A 20990-nucleotide genomic window follows, 5' to 3' on the forward strand; every position below is an offset into this window, starting at 1 on the left:
CGCGAGCTCGGCGGGACAGGGTGCTTTACATTTTTTTTTCCTTATTTATTTTACTTTTTATTTTATTTTTTTACACTTTCCATTTAACAAAAAAAATGTTTGGGTCACTTTTATTCCCATTATATGGAATGTAAACATAAAAGCATGACAGGACCTCTTTAATGTGAGATCTGGAGTCAAAAAGACCTCAGATCTCACATCTACACTTAAATGCTATAAAAACAAAATCAAATTTTATTTTTTTTAAATGTCTTTTTTTTTTCAATAAATTTTTTTTTCTCCTTTAAGACCATCCAACATTCAATGGTATGCAGAGTGGGGTCCATCTTTCCCTCACCGATCGTCTCCGCCACTACCGACGGCTCCGGTAAGAGGTGAAGGCCACCGGGGAGCGGTGGGAGGGGGCACCTCTCCTGCCACTGATAAAAGTGATCTTGCAGCGAATCCGCTGCAGAGACCACTTTTATCTGACTGTGGACCGCCCGCTGTTTAAAACGATATAGGGGTTATGGCAGCTATCTGCTGCCATAACAACGTTATTCCAGGTTAAACAGCCGCCATATAATGACGGCAGGCGGTCCGCAAGTGGTTAAAATTACATTTTGTTGTAAACATATAGGTGATATGAACAATTTTTATTTATTTAAAAAAATAACAATGGTGTTTAATTATCAAATTTAAACTCTAGGCACAAAGATTTTTATATGTGTATGTAAGGTAAACCAGATTCCCAGCACCATAAAACCAGTGCGGGCTTATGCTCATATTCGTGCACATGTGCATTGTTTACATGCTAATACTTCAGGCAAAGATGTACCATTCCTGTTAATCGTGGTCACATTTGTGCACGCACTCGCACACGTATATTCACACGTTGCCATACGAATTAGTGTGCATACCTGGCACCCAGTTACCTATTTAAACTGGCCTGTCTCAAAGAGCAGTTGCTGAATGGTCTTCAGCTTGTACCTGTATAACTGTGACCTGATACATTGAAACTGCTTACCTGTGTATGACCCGGCTTTCTCCTGGACTTTGCCTTTGCTCCTGCATTAAACTTGTTTACCTGATCTCTCTGACCTTGGCCTGTTTACTGGACTTGTCTTTGCCTGTTGATTCTGTACTGCACTGCCCTACTGTTATAGAGCCCGGCCTGCTTCCTGGACTTGCTTTGTATGCTGACTCAGTCCCTTGTTACCTGGCTGTTGCTGGTTGCTGCCTGCATACTGGCTCTGCTACCATATCCTGCTCTGGTGCCAAGCTGCTTCAGTATCCTGTTTCTAGGGACTGCAACCCCCAGCTTCATCCAACTAAGAGTGGACTTCACCAGCCAGCTACTTCGTGCCCTCACACTCTCTGTCTCCACCTGCAGGAGTGTTTTGCAGGAGGTGCAAGAGAGGCCTTCACAACATTCCAGTTGTCACCAGGTACGTGATAGTGTGGGTGTTGACATCACCCATTTACCTTTTTTAGTTATACTGCGGCAGGTTGGCTCCCCTGGGTGAATCGTCTTAGCTGTACGTCGGTTCGCCTTTTGTCCACAAGGAGGGGCATGCACGCCGCCAAAAGGTGCACGCGTGACGCCGGGGGCCGATGCGCGTGCCCGGGGGTCGCAATGACTGCCTGGCACCTGCAGTCGCTCCACACAGAGACAGAACGGAGGTCTGTCAATGTAAACAGACAGATCTCATGCTGTCAGGGGTGAGGAGAGCAATCTGTTGTTCATACTAAGTATGAACAATGATCGCTCTCCTCACACAGGCAGTCCCATGCCCCCACAGTTAGAATCACTCCCTGGGTAACACATTTAACACCTTTATCGTCCTCTAGTGTTACCCCCTTCCCTGCCAGTAACATTTACACAGTAATCAGTGCATTTTTTTAGCACTGATCACTGTATAAATGCCAATGGTCCCAAAAATGTGTCACACATACCCGATGTGTTCGCCATAATGTTGCAGTCCCGATAAAAATCGCTGATCACTGCCATTACTAGTAAAATAAAGAATAATAATAAAAATGCCATAAATCTCTCCCCTATTTTGTAGACGCTATAACTTTTGCTCAAACCAATCAATATACGCTTATTGTGATTTTTTTTACCAAAAATATGTAGAAGAATACATATTGGCCTAAACTGTGGAAAAAAATTAGCTTTTTTTAAAAAAATTGGGGATATTTATTATAGCAAAAAGTACAAAATATTGTGTTTTTTTCAAAACTGTCGCTATTTTTTTGTGTATAGCGCAAAAAATAAAAACCGCAGAGATAATAAAATACCACCAAAAGAAACCTCTATCTGTGGGAATAAAAAGGACGTCAATTTTGTTTGGGTACAACATCGCACGGCCACGCAATTGTCAGTTAAAGTGATGCAGTGCCGTATCGCAAAAAAATGGCCTGGTCATTGAGCAGCCAAATATTCCAGGGCTGAAGTGGTTAAGTACCCTATTTGTTTTTCCTCTTCTGATGGCATAAGATTTAGCTTATAGCTATGGCTGTTTCATTTGTATTTATACCCGCTGCCTGACACCAGCACTGCAGTTATGATGGACACTAGCTCTGGTCTTGTGCCTAGCTCTGGTCTTGTGTCTCTGCGCACTGTATGCTTGTCCATTCACAAAACACATCCTGTGATGATTCTGCAAAGGTAGACTGTAGAAATAAATTGATTATGATACATTTACACATATATGCAAATCTTTGTACCTGGAATTCAGCTAAAACTTGCATTGAATAATTGCCAAGTTTACCTAGGACCAGTAAGGTACAAAGTGGTTATTTTCTTTTTAAACTCTACCAATACAGTAACATTGACAGTTTAATGAAACTCATGCCGACAATTCCTGCTTTACATCATCTAGCTCATTCATAATAAGTGTTATATGGAGTCTGGCACTTGTACCTGAGAGTTGCAGGTGAGTTTCTAATTTCTTCCATTTGTGAAGTGTGACAGTTAATTGTTATAAATGCAAACAGATGCTGCAAATATAAATACAGTATACGTATACTTGTCATCTGAATTATTTAGCAAACTTCAGGGTGCAAAATAAGCTGTATTGATTTTGCTTGTGGCAAACAAAATCCTTGGATGCCAATATAAAAATCTAAGACTATATGACTTGGACATCTCAAGGCTGCGTACAATGCTACTAGTCAAAGAATGAAAAAAATATATATATCATTCAGTTTCAGTCTTTTTGGATAGAATCCAAAATGACATTTTCTTCTTTGTTAGTTTTGGCTGGATTGGACAAGCGGGAAAACATCACTACTCTGTTACTGATGGGCTTTCTAGTTTGTTTTATTAAAATGTTGAAACATGGGCGCATTGTCAATGTGAGTTTATAATGGAAAACCTGGGTGGGGTCAATAACTTTGTACAGTGAAGAAACTTATTAACAAGACAGATAAAGCAGGATCTTATTGTAACTTGGTGAAAATAGTATTTTGAGGCCATATATCTTAGCATAAGCTCTTTAGTCAGCTCTTAAATTCACAAAAAATCAAAGGTTAACCTTCTGGGAGGTATTTGGCTGTACTGTTACAATCTAAAGTTGTATTTGTTAACATCAAAATGATTCCCTCAAGGCTTGGAATAAAAACTGTTTCAATTGGCCGGAGACTTGCAAGGTCTTGAAGAACTTGAAGTCAACTTTCAAACAAGGTTCCAAACGAGTGTAAATGAGGTGTCGGTATCATAATTAGAATGAATGTGACCACCCTCATCACATTAAGAAAATATTAAACATAATGCATAGCTTTTCCTTATCTGAGATTGTAACTCCAGAAGCAAAGCCAAGTAGCTATTCTGGTCAAGGGAAACATGATGTTATTCCTTCATCAACCTACATGATGTATAAACAAACCAGACCACAAAAGCTAATGATATCATGCACAAGACGTTTTCAAAACATATAATAAGATTTAAGAAAAATGAATGCTGGCATAGATGCAAATTCTTGTATCATTTTATGCTGTCACAATTATTCGATCTTGAAGATTTTTTTTGATGACCAGAAGACTTTTATGGAGAATAGGAAGCTCAAGAAGCTGAAATACTCAAAGTAGTGTAGAATAGGCTTATTGTAGAACTTTATTATTAATATTATTATTAACAACATTGCTTTTATTGTTCTTGAATACTCATTGTCAAAGTGTAATATTTTTTAAAAATGTGTTTTAGTAATGCAGGGAAACACGATAAACAGATTTATGGGTAAAATTTGATATCTATCTATGATTCATTATAGTTGTGTTTAAACAATTCCATTGGTTTTACTGGTAAGAATGAGTGAAACTGACAGATTTTCCTAGTGAAATATATGCATTTTTGAAAATCTGGTGAAATCAACGAGAAATACAAAATTAAACAGTTTTTTAGGGGTGTAATGAGTTTTTAATGGCCTCTTATGATCAGATAATCTTTTTCTAACTATTTAAGACCTGTTCTTGTACCAAAAACAGAGAGATGGACGAACAATGTTCTAAATGAGGTGCAAGGCTGAAACCACCCTACCAAGGAAGGAGGCTCTGGATCTCAATAGCACCTTATCTTTGTGTATGACCAGAAAGATTTTATTACAAGACAATGCTGCCAGCTCAGACACCCTCCTTGCAAAAGTGATAGTGAAAAGGAAAGCAACCTTGTGAGTAAGGATAGAAACAAGATTATCTCTGTTTAAACGGCAGTCTTTGAAGTACCAACAGAACCAATAATCAAATCCCAGGAAGTCACTGGTGGTTGCACAGTCTTTGTAAGAATATCTCAGGGGTTGAGATTTGGCTCTAAATGCCAAATATTTATCAGGCCTAATTCCAAAAAGTAATGTCACACATAAGCTGCTTTTTGTAGAGTCCAAGTGTGGAAGCAGAGTGTTTTAAGTTTTACTTGGGAAGGAAAAACTCTGGCTTGAGTCATATCTAAAATTAGACCCAGATAATTCAAGTTATGATTTAAAACTCATCCACCTTACACACCGCTCAGTGACTACTAGGGATGGGCAAACGGTTCGGCCTGAGCATAAGTTCGGGCCGAACTTTCGTTGTTCGGACGTTTGGCGAACATCTGAACAAACGAGTCGCTCGACCGTTTGTTTGGCCCCTGTACCGACCACAATGCATTGCGGCGCTAAACAGTGCATTGCAAGCCCTGATTGGCTGAAGCAATGAAAGCTTCAGCCAATCAGGGCACAGAGCACTGTCAGAGTCATGATTGGACACTGCCATCATGACTTTATCCAATCATGGCTCATTCCTGCCCCACGGTATAAAAGTATTCTTTTAATGGCAGCCATTTTCAGTGTGATTTCGGCGTGGAGAGAGATAGAAGAGGGCTCTGTTCAGTGCTATTAGTTAGTTAGTGTGCTATGCTGTGCTATTTTACTTCAATTGTCAGTGTAGAATATTGGTTTAGTCTAGGTATAGTGTGAGTGTAGTGAGGAGGACCATCATTCAGCTTTGCATAGTATGCAGCTAGAGTAGGGACAGCTCAGATACTTTCACTGTAGGGTAGTGAGACCGTGTCATTCATACATACATTAGTGTAGAGTCGGGACAGCTCAGATAGTTTCAGTGTAGTGTAGTGAGACCATGTCAGTAATCTTTACATAAGTGCATAGCTAGAGTAGGGACCGTTCAGATAGCATCAGTGTAGTGACGGTTGAACACCGTCTATTTGATTGTGTTACTGCCAGTTTAATGCCATTTATTTTTGTGTGCGTTACTGCCAGTTTAACGCCATATAGTTCTGTGTGCGTTACTGCCAGTTTCACGCCATTTATTTCTGTGTGCGTTACTGCAAGTTTAACGCCATTTACTTCTGTGTGCATTACTGCAAGTTTAACGTCATTTACTTCTGCGTGCGTTACTGCAAGTTTAATGCCATTTACTTCTGTGTGCTTTACTGCAAGTTTAATGCCATATAGTTCTGAGCGCCACTGCATGTTTGGTGCATTATATTGCAATATATTATAGTGTATCCATGGAGTGTGTCTGTGTAGTGTGAGTACTCAAATTAAAGTGCACCAAACACCACTTTACATTGATTAAAGTGCATCTACATACAGATTTCCACGTCTTCTTTACATTTGCTTATAAGCACTGCCCCCTCCCTCCCAATAACGTCTGGGAGGACAACAAGAAGAGGCAGACGTTTCCTTGGCACTGTAAGGGGGCCAGCAACAAAATGTGTCCACAGGCAAAGGTGGACATGGTGGTCAGTCCTCAGGCAGGGCATCATTTCCTCTTTAGTGAGTTTGCCTGTGTTATCCAGCCACAGCATGCAGAGGAGGTGGTGGACTGGCATACTAAACCTTCTTCATCCTCCTCATCCTCTGTCACGCAAGCAGAGACAAGTGTGCAGTCCCCTGCAGTTACCAGAGTGGATAAACCTGCCTCCTTGTCCACATCTATTCCTGTCATAGCCCCAACATCAGCCATGGAGGAGTTAGCTGAGTTATTTGACCACAGGGTCAGCTACTTGCCCCTTGATGATGCCCAGCCATTACTGGATTCAGATGTTGGTTCTGAGGTTGAGGATGAAAGGAATATGAGCCTAGAGAGAGGGGAGAACACTGGTAGACAAATTGGCATTCATGTTTTCCCAGCAACAGAGTATTATCAAGTTGTCTCCAGTGGTAATGATGATGATGATGAGCAGAGGAGGAAACTGAAGGTGAGGCGGCATAACCCGAAGGAGGCCGACATCAAGAAAGAGTAGAGAGCAGGCATCCTATTCCATCGCATTCTGCAGCTGTTATCGCCCGGCCCACTCCCCAAAACTCAGCTATCTGGGTCTTTTTCAGCACATCTGCAGCAGATTGCACTTTTGCTATCTGCAAACTGTGTCTCAGGCACATCAAACATCGCAAAAACACCAGCCATTTGGGTACCACATGCTTAACAAGGCATTTAATGTCCAGCCACTCAACCCATTGGCAAGAGCACCTAAACGCCACACAAAAGGGGCACAAATCTGTCCCTCCTCCTTACCCACTTTAGTCTGTCCTGCTATACCGATTCATTACCTCTCAGCAGCCTCCACTGACAGGGATGATGGTATAGCACAGGGTGTCCCAGGTCCTAGCAGCACATCTGCCAGCAGCACACCACCAGCTGTAGACTGTAGCCGGCAAATTTCTCTGCCCCATCTGCTGCAGCGGGAAAAAAAAATACAGTCCCTGCCACCCACATGCCCAGTATCTCCAACTTCTGCCTTTCAGCCTGATGGATTCTGCCCCCTTCCATGAATTTGCCCAATGTGCTGTACCACAATTGCAAGTTCCCAGTCACAACTACTTTTCACGTAAGGCCATTCCATCTCTCTACCACTATACCATGGAAGGGAATGTTCTGGCATCGTTGGGCAAGGCAGTCAGTCATAAAATCCACCTTACTGCTGACACGTGGTCTAGCAAGCATGGGCAGGGACCATATATTTAATTCACAGCACACTGGGTAACGCTGCTTGCAACTCGAAAGGATGCAGGACAGGGCTCGGTGCTGCAGCTTGTTGTGCCCCCACGTCTCCATACATCTGGTGGTGATGATGCCAGACCTGTGAGCTCTACCCCCTTCTCCTCCTCCTCCACCACCTCCATGCCCTCCTCTGCAGAATTGTCCTATGAACATCAGGTACCCCCTAAGCGTTCAAAGGGCTATTCCATGAGTCAGGCTAAAAGGTGCCATGCAGTGCTTCAGCTGGTGTGTTTAGGGGACAGGAACCACACCGGAGCAAAGATTCTTTCAGCTCTGCAGGGACAGGCCCCGAGGTGGTTCACACCATGCTAGCTGGAGCCAGGAATGGTGGTGTGCAATAATGGCTCAAATCTCCTGTCCGCCCTTAGACGGGGAAAGTTGACACATGTGCCATGTCTGGCACGTGTCCTCAATTTGGTGGTGCATCATTTCCTAAATACTGTACGTATCTAGGGTTGCAAGATGTGCTAAAGCTGGCCAGAAGAGTCTGTAGCTATTTTAGGCAGTCATACACAGCCAGTGTCCGGCTGGCTGAAATTCAGTGGGAATTCCACCTGCCCATAAACCGCCTGATTTGTGACATGCCCACCAGGTGGAACTCGACTTTGGCAACGCTGTAGCGGCTATACATGCAGCAGAGAGCTGTCAATGAGTACCTGTGTGAGTACGGCATGACATCAGGCTCAGGCTGCTTTGGTTTTTTTTCCCTACGTCAATGGCTGATCATTAAGAATGCATGCACTGTATGGTCACCATTTGAGGAGGCCACAAGGATGGTGAGCCGTGACAGTGCATGCATCAGTGACACAATCCCCATTGTGTTCCTGCTGGAGCAGACTCTGTGTGGCATTATGGACAGGGCACTGGAGGCAGAACAGCAGGAGGAAGAGGAGGACTTCCTTTCCTCTCAATGTCCACTTTATCCAGACACCATCCTTCCTATGTCACAGAACACACAGGAGGAGAGAGGGGAGGAGGATGAGGAGGAGGATTCTGGTACTTTCATAGGCTTCGAAGAAGAGGAAAACATGCGTCAATCTGTAAGTGATGGCTTTCCAACCCCAGGACCCTTGGGAGTAGTACGTGGCTGGGAGGAGGAAATTCCAGATGCTGTCAACCCAAGGAGTCTGCTTCTCAAGCCTCTGCAAATTTAAGGCGCATGGGCAACCTCATGCTTCAAAGCCTGCGAAAGGACCCAAGAATACATGGAATAAAGGAGAAGGATGTTTACTGGTTGGCAACCCTCCTTGACCACCAATATAAGGGGAAGGTCTCAGAACTCATCCTGTCCCCACAGAGAGTGCAGAAGATAAAATCTCTTGAGGACACGTTAAAGAGGATTTTATTGAATGTTTTTTCTGACTCCAGTAGGTTACAGTGTCGTGGAAAACATAGTTTTGAGTCTTCTGTTGGTCAAGAGAGGAGCGTTGGAGAAGGCGTCCGCCTAGGTGAGGCATTTTGGAATTTTTTTTTGACCTCACCACCCAGGGCTGTCAGCTTCCACATCCCATCGGCAGCGTCTGCATCACATAGTGGACGATTACCTTGGGGCCAAAACAGAGATGGAGAGCTTTCCAGCTGATAAACCACTGCCTTACTCGGTCATAAGAATAGACCACTGGCCAGAACTTGCCCAGTATGCTATTGAGTTGTTGGGCTGCCCTGCCTCCAGCGTGCTTTAAGAACGGGCATTGAGTGCTCCAGGAGGTTTCGTTACTGATCATAGAATCAGTCCTGGATTACCAGCTATGAAGCCCCTGATGCTGATGTCACTGATTAAGACTTTTTGGGATGTGGAATCTCTGCAGGACTTCGAGGCTGCCTAGCTTTGAGGGTGTTAAATCATTTCATCTGGAAGAATGTTTTTGGTATAGGTTTAATGGGCACCTAACACCCAAAGACCAATTTTTCAGCACCTGTTTGACAGGTGCATATTATTGCAATTTTTTACAGCAAGGCCAATTCTTGCTTTCATCAAGAATACCTCTATAGGGTTATGGTGGGAAGGCACCACTGATACCCAAAGACCAATTTTTACACACCCGTTCCATCCAAAAAAACTCTAATCTTGTTCCCAGTGCACTACACTGTGGCCTCATCATACACACTGGCTCCCCAGCTGTTGCTGAGCAAAATAAAGGCAGCTTGCAGGGAAAATGTAATTTTTTTTGGCTTATAAACGCAATTATTGCTTCAGCAGATTCTAAACATGGTACAGATCTGCCACTTTGCAGGTAGACTAAGGGAACCCCCCAGGCACTATATTAGAAAGAATTTTTAATTTTTAGAGCCTGGTATGCATTGAGAGGGGGGGCGGAACGCTGTTTTTTTCATTTATTTTTTATTGCCAGCATTCTTTTTTTTACATTCAGCTATCAGTGGGTTAACCCGCTGACAGCTGATGAGTCTTCAGTTGTTAAAGGGGTTGTAAACCCTTGTGTTTTTTCACCTCAATAATATGCATTGAGGTGAAAAAACTTCTGACACTGACATGCATTGAGGTGAAAAAACTTCTGACACAGGTTTTACTCACCTGAGCCCTTAGATCCCTCGGTGGAGACATGCTCTTTTTCTCTGCCCTGGGTTCTTGGCTCTTGATTGGATAGATTGATAGCAGCACAGCCATTGGCTCCCGCTGCTGTCAATCAAATCCAATGACGTGGGCGCCGGGGGGCGGGGTCTGTGTCTTCTTCTTTTTTTGCTATTGGGTTCCCCTTAAATTCCATACCAGACCCAAAGAGCCTGGTATGAATTGGGGGGGGGGGGACGCTGTTTTTTTCATTTATTTTTCATTGCCAGCATTCTTTTTTTTACATTCAGCTATCAGTGGGGAAACCTGCTGACAGCTGATGAGGCATCAGTTGTTAAAGGGGTTGAGGTGAAAAAACTTCTGACCGGCCCCCCAGCCCCCCGTTTTACTCAACTGAGCCCTTAGATCCCTCGGTGGAGACGTGCTCTTTTTCTTTGCCCGGGGTTCTTGGCTCTTGATTGGATAGATTGATAGCAGCACAGCCATTGGCTCCCCCTGCTGTCAATCAAATCCAATGACTCGGGCACCGGGGGGTGGAGGCGAGTCTATAGACACAAATGCTGGACTCGGGAGCGCACCCAAAAGGTAAACCCTCGGCAGAGTTCTTCTCCCAGGGGGTTTACCGATGCGGGGAGGAGCCGCGAGCACTGCCAGGGGACCTCAGAAGACGAGGTTTGGGGCCACTCGTTGCAAAACAAACTGCACAGTGGAGGTAAGTATGAAATGTTTGTTATTTAAAAAAAACAAAAACAAAGGTTTAGTGTCACTTTAAGGACGCGGCAGCCGGGTTCCTTCTAATTCAAATCTTTCTGAAAATGTGGAATTCATTAGAATATAAAGAAACCAAACTAAACTAAGCAATTTTTTCCATTCAGCACCTGTCTAGTGACTTTGGAGTGCACAAACAAAATGACCATATTGGTCAAAGTCGCACTCATCCAAAGTCTCTCTAAAAATTGCATCAAAGTTGCATCGAGTCGTTCAGTAAAGTCGTAATGGAAATCAAACGATTTTTATGTCACACAAGTGTAAATGGAGCCGAATTCATTACATAAATGAACTTGGAAACATTAACTGTGGCTGTACTGTTGATGTACTCAGTAAAAAGTGAATGTTTTACTGGGTGCAAAAATATTAAGCATCTTTTTTACTAATCAAGTGCATAGTCAAACTGGCTTATTAGGGAAAATCCTGTTGTGTGCTAATGTGTTACTCCAGCCAAAAATAACTTTATAGCTTTGGCTAGAGCAAGGAAGGGTTAAGACATATGCTTTGTTTGTATTGGTGTCTGTGCTCCCACTGGGGAGATTTTCCTGCACTTCCCTCTAGGGACACAACAAGAAGTAAGTGAAAGTCTTCCCAAAATAAGGAGAAATCCCTGCTCTCAGTTGTCACCAGAGTAGGCGTTTCCACTGGAAGATATCCTTTCTATTCTTGTTCTGGCAACAGCTGCAAAATGTTGGATTCCTCTTCACTTCCACTCCTGGTGAAAATTGTCCCCAGGACGAATAGTGAGATCAGATCTCTCCTACACAGATAAAACCTGACATTACTTTCACTACTTTACCCAAATTGAAAAAATATGTCTTGGCTGGAGTTATTCTCTACTTTAAATTATTACCATTTGCCAAGCACCCTCCTAAGTTCAAATGAATGCTTTGGTTATTTTTTGTGAATTGAGGTCTACAGTGTTTAGGGACTAAAAGTGATACATATCAGTGAAAAAAGAAAGACAAACTACATGTTGCTGGTACTCTTTTAGTGACAGTTGAAGAGAAGAATGTTGTTCCACTTTGTTTGAAGGTTCCAGCCACCCTCCCTGTGAGATCACTTCAGAATAAATTCTGCCATGTTCAGCCTTTGAAATTTTACAGCAGAGTGAGGGCTGTTTGATGGAATGGAGGGTGTAAGAGTAGGGTATAAACATCCATTCCTGGTGGAATAGCAGATGGCAGCTTATTGATCACATCTGTGACCTGCTAGGCACAGTGATGCAATCCAGCCTGTGTCTGGGCACATGCTGAGTTGATTATGTAATACAGTCTTTTTCCTTTCCTGATGATGTATCATCCACTCTTATTAGTCACTTGACTCTGCTGGCCTCCTCATGCTCATTACCTTCAAACATAATATGCAGATCATTTTCTACATGTCTTTTAATATACTGTATATTGGTACACACGGTATAAAAGGTAAATAAAGATGGACCTTTATTTACCAACACCTTTATTTTAACAACACCTTTATTTTAATTATTTAGATTGCAGTAGAGATTGAAAAAAAAACATATTTTTGTAAAATTTTCTATTACTTTCTATCTCATAATTAAGGTCATCTGGACAAATAGAAAGGATATATTTTCCGAGCAGGGACAAAGACAACAAAAACACCTGACCTGAGGTTTCAATGCTTACACACTATGTTCAACATTAAAAAAAAAAATGTTTTTAGATATACAACAAGAGTGTGATGCTTTTAATAATCAATGAGCAATGAGAAGGTCCTATAACTGTAGAATCCACGGGTACTCCACCTTTCTTTTGAATTGTCCTCTGAATAATGATTGCATATTGACTAACTATAGATTTTATAGCATTTTATATATTTCTATTTGTGTATTTAACCACTTAAAGATTGCCCCATAGCAGTTTTACTGCTACAGGGTGGCTCTCCTGTGCAGAATCATATATATATATATATATATATATATATATATATATATATATATATATATATATATATGATTCTGCACTTCCACCTGCAGGGGGCTTGTGGGCGCCATCGGCGAGCCACTCCTACTGTGATTATCCACAGTACTGCACTGAATGTGCACCGACACCCGCCGATTGTCGGTAAAACACACAAAACTGGGATCTGCCTATGTAAACAAGGCAGATCTCTGTTCTGACAGGGGAGAGGGATGGATTTTGTGTTCCTGCAAAGCTGTGAACAAAATCCATTTCTTCCCCTAATAAAAGTGCCTAACACAGTACACAAAAAATCACCCCAGATGTTTAACCCCTTCCAAGCCCGTGTCATTAGTACAGTGACAGTGCATATTTTTAGCACTAATCACAGTATTAGTGTCACTGGTTCCTTCAAAGTGTCAAAAGTGTCAGTGTCCAAATAAAAAAATAAATCATAAATATATCCCATACTTTGAAGACGTACATAATGTTCATGTAAACCAATCAATATACACTTAATTTTGATTTATTTTTACCAAAAACATATAGCAGAATACATATTGGCCTGAATTTATTGGATATGTTTTAGAGCAGAAAGTAAAAAATATTGTCTTTTTTTTTCGAAATGATTGGTCTTTTTTTGTTTATAGCACAAAAAATAAAAAACGCAGTGGTGATCAAATACCATCAAAAGAATGCTCTATTGGTGGGAAAAAAATTACACAAGTTTTATTTGGGTACAGCAATGCATGACCACGCAATTGTCAGTTAAAGTAATGTTGTGCCGTATTCCAAAAAACAGCCTGGCTATGAAGGGGAGGGGTAAATGTTCTGGAGGTCAAGTGGTTAAACAAGCTATGTGATTTTTATTTGCTATATGTGCACAATAATAGGGAAAATCTGTCTATACTTCAAACTGTTGATTAAATGTCAGTAAGAATGGTAATAATATTGTGGCTCATGGAAGACAAATATAAACGCATAATTTCCATTGTAGCTAATATATTTTAAGAGGACGGGTTTTTTGTAATCAGTCAAATAATTGTTTACATCAACTGACTTGTAGCAGATTAATCAAAGCTTTGCTGATTGGTTGCTACGGGTTATTGCACATGCACGTTCATGTACTAGTGAATACCTCTCTTGTTGTTACTTGATTTACTCAGCAAATCACCCCCACAAACCTCTAAGGATCACTGCACTATATTGAAGGTCATTTTCTCATTGTAAAAAAATGTAAACAAATTTTTGGTAAATGCACTTGCCAACATTAAAACTGTATGCTTGAAAGAAACTATAGGAAATGTATTTTTTTGATGATAATGTGAGTTCCTATATAGCTTATTGTTCTATGTCACATAACATATTTCAGGATGGATTTCAGTTACCAGAGATAGCAAGGGATGAATTGGGTGGCTGCATTTCTTGGATGTACAGTATCTCACAAAAGTGAGTACACCCCTCACATTTTTGTAAATATTTTATTATATCGTTTCATGTGACAACACTGAAGAAATGACACTTTGCTACAATGTAAAGTGGGGAGTGTACAGCTTGTATAACAGTGTAAATTTGCTGTCCCCTCAAAATTACTCAACACACAGCCATTAATATCTAAACCGCTGACAACAAAAGTGAGTACACCCCTAAGTGAATATGTCCAAATTAAGCCAATTAGCCATTTTCCCTCCCCGGTGTCATGTGACTCGTTAGTGTTACAAGGTCTCAGGTGTGAATGAGGAGCAGGTGTGTTAAATTTGGTGTTATCGCTCTCACTCTCTCATACTGGTAACTGGAAGTTCAACATGGCACCTCATGGCAAAGAACTCTCTGAGGATCTGAAAAAAAAGAATTGTTGCTCTACATAAAGATGGCCTAGGCTATAAGAAGATTGCCAAGACCCTGAAACTGAGTTGCAGCATGGTGGCCAAGACCATACAGCGGTTTAACAGAACAGGTTCCACTCAGAACAGCCCTTGCCATGGTCGACCAAAGAAGTTGAGTGCACGTGCTCACCGTCATATCCAGAGGTTGTCTTTGGGAAATACTCGTATGAGTGCTGCCAGCATTGCTGCAGGGGTTGAAGGGGTGGGGGGTCAGCCTGTCAGTGCTCAGACCATACGCCGCACACTGCATCAAATTGATCTGCCCAGCTGTCGTCCCAGAAGGAAGTCTCTTCTAAAGATGATGCACAAGAAATCCCACAACAGGGTTTGCTGAAGACAAGCAGACTAAGGACATGGATTACTGGAACCATGTCCTGTGGTCTGATGAGACCAAGATAAACTTATCTGGTTCAGATGGTGTCAGGCATGTGTGGCAGCAACCAGGTAAGGAGTACAAAGGCAAGTGTGTCTTGCCTACAGTCAAGCATGGTAGTGGGAGTGTCATGGTCTGGAGTTGCATGAGTGCCACCAGCACTGGGGAGCTACAGTTCATTGAGGGAACCATGAATGTCAACATGTACTGTGACATACTGAAGCAGAGCATGATCCCCTCCCTTAGGAGACTGGGCTGCAGGGCAGTATTCCAACATGATAACGACCCCATACACAGCTCCAAGACGACCACTGCCTTGCTAAAGAAGCTGAGGGTAAAGGTGATGAACTGTCCAAGCATATCTCCAGGCCTAAACCCTATTGAGCATCTGTGGGGCATCCTCAAATGGAAGGTAGCAGAGCACAAGGTCTCTAACATCCACCAGCTCCGTGATATCATCATGGAGGAGTGGAAGAGGACTCCAGTAGCAACCTGTGAAGCTCTGGTGAACTCCATGCCCAGAAGGGTTAAGGCAGTGCTGGAAAATAATGGTGGCCACACAAACTATTGACACTTTGGGCCCAATTTGGACATTTTCACCTAACTTACTTTTGTTGCCAGTGGTTTAGACATTAATGGCTGTGTGTTGAGTTCTTTTGAGGGGACAGCAAATTTACACTGTTATACAAGCTGTACACTCACTACTTTACAGTATAGCAAAGTGTAATTTCTTCAGTGTTGTCACATGATATATAATAAAACATTTACAAAAATGTGAGGGGTGTACTCACTTTTGGGAGATACTGTATGTGATCTAAAACATAATATTGCCAGTTAAGCATTTTAATAACTCATTGCAAACTGTTATTTAAAAGTGAGAATTTATTAGCCACTAGGCTACTGGGTGAGTTTTTGTTGACTCTTCTGTAAATTGATAATGGTCCAATAAAAAAAGAATACATTTACAAAGTAACAGAAAAATTATCTCACGCAATCTTTTTAGTTATCACCGATCATGCAAACTTTCTACTTAATCAATCACCCCATTTGAGCATTGCTCAGGTGAAGATTGCACTGTGTATACGTTTCTAGTAGAAGATATCACGTGCTTTTGGCACTGGAAAATCCCTTAGCAAGTGGGCTTCCATTTCTATTTGGATCCAATCAGATTCTCAAATTTTATTCTCAAAGGAAATGTGATTGGTTACTTTGGGCAACACTTATTGATATAATTCTTGCCTTAGTTATGAAACCTACGGTAAAAAGAACACCAAACTTGACAAAAAAATTCTAGAACCGAGAAAGGGACAGTGCAGCTTTATATGCAACATAATCTACACTCTCGCTCCACACCCTATCTATATCAGCTGTACTTAGTGAAATAACATACACTCAATGACTATAATTCAAACTGCATTGTGCTCCCAAATTAAAGTGAACACTAAGCAAAAATGTTGCTTATTGACTATATCAATAGTCCCAATAATATAACTAAAATGATTGGACACTGATAAGTATTACCATTTAATTATTGGGTTTATTGATACCGTTTTTAAATACTTGTATTGCTTATTAATATTTTATTTGTGTTATTTAATTTTATTTTATGAATACAGTGCATCTTAAGAATATAGAGTGAGCTTGCTTTGGCTATGGTTAGAGTACCCAGTTTTCCTTGAAAAAATACAAACCATTGTAGGTGTATTTATGTATTTTTGGAATCAAATCCCATTTTTGCAGCAATACCAAGGAATTATAACCAAGAAAGGGGACTCCAATATTGGATGCCCTTGAGATTTGGACTCTCAGGTGGCACTGCGTTAAAAACAGGCATGATTCTGTGATAGACATCACTGCACTGGCTCAGGAATTCTTCTAAAAATCATTGTCTGTGAACACAGGCACCATGCTATCCTTATTTAAGGTAAAGCTCTATCATGCAAAGAAAAACCCATATCTGAACATGATCCAGAAATACCGCCGTCTTCTCCGGGTCCAAGCTCATTTAAAATTGTCTGTTGCAAAGTGGAAAACTGTTCTGTGGTCAGACTAATCAAAATTTGACATAATTTTTGCCACCTTAGAAGCTGTGCCTTCTGGACTAAAGAGGAGAGTGATCTTTCAGCTTGTTATCAACTCTCAGTTCAAAAGCCTGCATCTCTGATGGTCAAGGAGTGCATTAGTGTGTTTAGAATGGGCAGTTTGCACATCTGGAAAGGTACCATCAATACTGAAATATATATCCAGGTTTTAGAGCAACATATTTTTCCATCCAGATGATGTCTTTTTCAGTCCTTGCATATTCCAGCAGGACAATGCTAAACCACATTCTGCATCTATGACAACAGCATTGTTTCAAAGTAGAAGAGTCCGGGACAACATTCCTCTCCCAAAACTCCTGGTCTCCTCAGTACCCAGACATTTACAGTGTGTTGTTAAAAGAAGAGGGGATGCTGCATTGTGGTAAACATGGTCCTGTCACAACTTTTTTGAGAAGTGTTGCTGCCATCAATTGTAAAATTACTATTTTTTCTGTTAAAATGGTACATTTTCTCAATTTAAACATTTAATATGTTTTCTTTTTTCTACTCTGAATAAAATATGGGTTTATGAGATTTTCAAACCAATGCATTCTGGTTTTTATGTAGATTTTACACCGCGTCCCAACTTTTTTAGAATTGTGGTTGTATTTTAATAACTGTTTCTTCATTTTCATTTTCTTCATTTTATTACACAAAGAATTCTGAAATAAATGACGTTTCTATTGCAGAAAAAAAAAAATATATATTTATCCCGAGTCACTGATAGAGGGGAGAGAGTTCATTTAGGGAAGTTAAGGTAGTAGGGGTCAAGAAGGTTTTGCATCTACACATGAAAAAAATGTGCCTAAACCATATGACTAGGGATGAGCTTCGAGCTCGAGTCAAACTCATGTTCGACTCGAACATTGGCTGTTCACAAGTTCGCCGAACAGCGAACAATTTGGGGTGTTTCGCGGCAAATTCGAATGCCGCAGAACACCATTTAAAAGTCTATGGGAGAAATCAGAAATCAGAAGTGCTAATTTTAAAGGCTTATATTCATGGTATTGTCATAAAAAGTGTTTGGGGACCTAGGTCCTGCCCCAGGGGACATGGATCAATGCAAAAAAAGTTTTAAAAACGTCAGTTTTTTCAGGAGCAGTGATTTTATTAATGCTTAAAGTGAAACAATAAAAGTGTAATATCCCTTTAAATTTCATACCTGGGGGGTGTCTATAGTATGCCTGTAAAGGGGCGCATGTTTCCCGTGTTTAGAACAGTCTGACAGCAAAATGACATTTCAAAGGAAAAAAAGTCATTTAAAACTACTCGTGGCTATTAATGCATTGCCGGTCCGACAATACACATAGAAGTTCACTGATAAAAACGGCATGGGAATTCCCCACAGGGGAACCCCGAACCAAAATTTAAAAAAAAAATGATGGGGGGTCCCCCTAAATTCCATACCAGGCCCTTCAGGTCTGGTATGGATATTAAGGGGAACCTCGGCCAAAATTTTTAAAAAAATGACGTGGGGGGTCCCCTTAAATTTCATACCAGGCCCTTCAGGTCTGGTATGGATATTAAGGGGAATCCCGGCCAAAATTTTTTTTAAAAATGGCGTGGGGTCCCCCTCAAAATCTATACCAGACCCTTCAGGTCTGGTATGGATTTTAAGGGGAACCCCAAGCCAAAATTTAAAAAAAAAACGGCGTCCCAAAAATCCATACCAGACCCTTATCCGAGCACGCAACCTGGCAGGCCGCAGAAAAAGAGGGGGGGGGACGAGAGAGCGCCCCCCCATCTGAACCGTACCAGGCCACATGCCCTCAACATTGGGAGGGTTCTTTGGGGTAGCCCCCCAAAACACCTTGTCCCCATGTTGATGAGGACAAGGGCCTCATCCCCACAACCCTGGCCGGTGGTTGTGGGGGTCTGCGGGTGGGGGGCTTATCGGAATCTGGAAGCCCCCTTTAACAAGGGGACCCCCAGATCCCGGCCCTCCCCCCTGTCTGAAATGGTAAGGGCCTACCATTTCACTAAAAAAGTGTCAAAAATGTTAAAAATGACAAAAAATGGTAGGGGTACTTTTGTACCCCCCTTACCATTTCACACAGGGGAGAGGGCCGGGATCTGGGGGTCCCCTTGTTAAAGGGGGCTTCCAGATTCCGATAAGCCACCCGCCCGCAGACCCCCACAACCACCGGCCAGGGTTGTGGGGATGAGGCCCTTGTCCTCATCAACATGGGGACAAGGTGTTTTGGGGGGCTACCCCAAAGCACCCTCCCAATGTTGAGGGCATGTTCGCATGTTCTGTTTGCATGTTCGCTGTTCGCATGTTCTGGTGCGAACCGAAAAGGGGGGTGTTCGGCTCATCCCTACATATAACTTACTTTTCAAAGTGAGTAGGAGATCTGTCAGACAATTGGGTGAGAAGTCTGTACCTAGGGCCGGACTAACATAGGGGATATTGGAGCTGAAGCTCCAGGCCCCTACCTTAATATAGACACTTTCCTATTGTCTATTTTAAGGTAGGGGCCTGGAGCTACAGCTCCAGTAGCCTTTATGTTAATACTTGGGTACTTTACTCTTCCTTATGTTGCTGTGCCTCCAGTTCCTGATATTTTATACCACACAATGTGTGTTTTCCAGCAGGAAAATCAGAGGGATTTTGTTGTCTGGAAGTGAAATGCCAGTTTTGCAGGCATTCATTGAAAAATGATCTCCTATTAGGAAAAAAAATGCTGCACGACTATACAAACACATTGTCATGTACCTGGTAGAAGAGCCTGATATGCAGAGGAAGGCCTCTCTTACACCTCTGACCCGGGGCCTCTGATAGAGCAGACAGGTAGCGCAGGAGTGCAGAGTGTCGTGGATAAACCACGATACTCTTTTGCGCTATTAAGCGCTCTTCCAGCATTTCAGTATAATGCATCCTTAAACAACCCGTGTCTCCCACATTTCCCCAATAAACAGACATAATCACCTCCCTGATGTTGTTAGCTCCATCGCTCAAACCAACTGCCCTCATTCTGGGAGATATTCATACAGTATATTCATATATTTATTCATATAAAAAATAGAGCCTCGTGGTTTCACAATCGACTGCCCTCATTCTGGGAGATATTCATATATTCATATATTTATTCATATAAAAAATAGAGCCTCGTGGTTTCACAATCGACCAATCAAGCACAGGCATTCCCTCAAACAGGAGGGGTTATACAACAACCAATGAATAATGACTAGGGGAGTCTTATGGGCCTGTCTGGGTGGGACAGCGTGTCAGATTTCCCACCCCTTATCTCTGTAAGCTAAAATAGCAAGACAAAGGAAACCACATGGCTTGAATTCATGACCGCTGTCCGACCATAACGCACCCAAAGACTCACGTTTTTATCATTTGGTGTGAATACTTATTCTGCGTTGTTCAGAGAACAAAGCATACTCGGATTATACTACCGTTCAGTGTAGATGGGAGATTATCTGCAGGTACACGGCACGGCCCCCGCCAAATGTGTTGATCAAGCACAAAGGGGTGACATGAGCGTCCATCCGCTAAACCGATAATGTCTTTGCAGAGCGAACACATCCCCCCCAGACGATCGTTCTGTGCATCGCACAAGGGCCCTTCGCTGGTGGACATATCCCCACTCTACAAACACTTCTCTACATCCCCAAGGAGCTTTTCACTACCAAACGGATCTCAACCAGCATCAGTCTGCCCCAGTCAGCTCTTTAGAGCGGGTTGCAGGAGAACTATTACTGGGACAAACTATGACAATACATATTAAATACATCTTAATAAAATTTCCACAACAAGAGTCACACAAGTGCCTGATGGTCTTGCTAGCTGCAGGGCTGGACTGGATCTCCCAGTGAACAGTGGAAGGTCATCAGCAAGCAGAAATGCCAAGGGACAGTAGGCAGGGGTGTCCATTGTCACCCCTCCTATTTGCCCTGGCTATAAAATCTTTAGCAGAACTGTTATCTGTTATGGATCCCCAACCC

Source organism: Aquarana catesbeiana, linkage group LG05 (genome assembly GCF_042186555.1).
Source record: "Aquarana catesbeiana isolate 2022-GZ linkage group LG05, ASM4218655v1, whole genome shotgun sequence".
NCBI classification, from domain to species: domain Eukaryota; kingdom Metazoa; phylum Chordata; class Amphibia; order Anura; family Ranidae; genus Aquarana; species Aquarana catesbeiana.